Here is a 281-nt window from a genome sequence, read left to right as displayed (position 1 = left end):
ATCATTTCGTTTACGCTGCAGGTTGCAATTTTATTTGATCATTTCGTGTGCATGTACATATACGATAAATAATATAGTACGTTCCTGCTGCATTTGCCACAAGCTGTACGGAGTAGAAGCTTCTAAGAAAGAGAAGGACGGCTAGTCCCGGAATCATCTCTCTATCCTTTAGATCTTTGCACGCTGCCTCTAACGGTAGGGGCCAGTCTATTCTATAAGTCTATGGGCTAGAGTAACGGAAGTGACGAAATAACTAAAATAAACTGTTTAACAAACTAAAG

This window comes from Odontomachus brunneus, unplaced genomic scaffold (assembly GCF_010583005.1).
Source record: "Odontomachus brunneus isolate Ranch 3 - 2012 unplaced genomic scaffold, Obru_v1 Obru_scaffold_039, whole genome shotgun sequence".
NCBI lineage: Eukaryota > Metazoa > Arthropoda > Insecta > Hymenoptera > Formicidae > Odontomachus > Odontomachus brunneus.
This window is presented reverse-complemented; position numbering follows the sequence as displayed.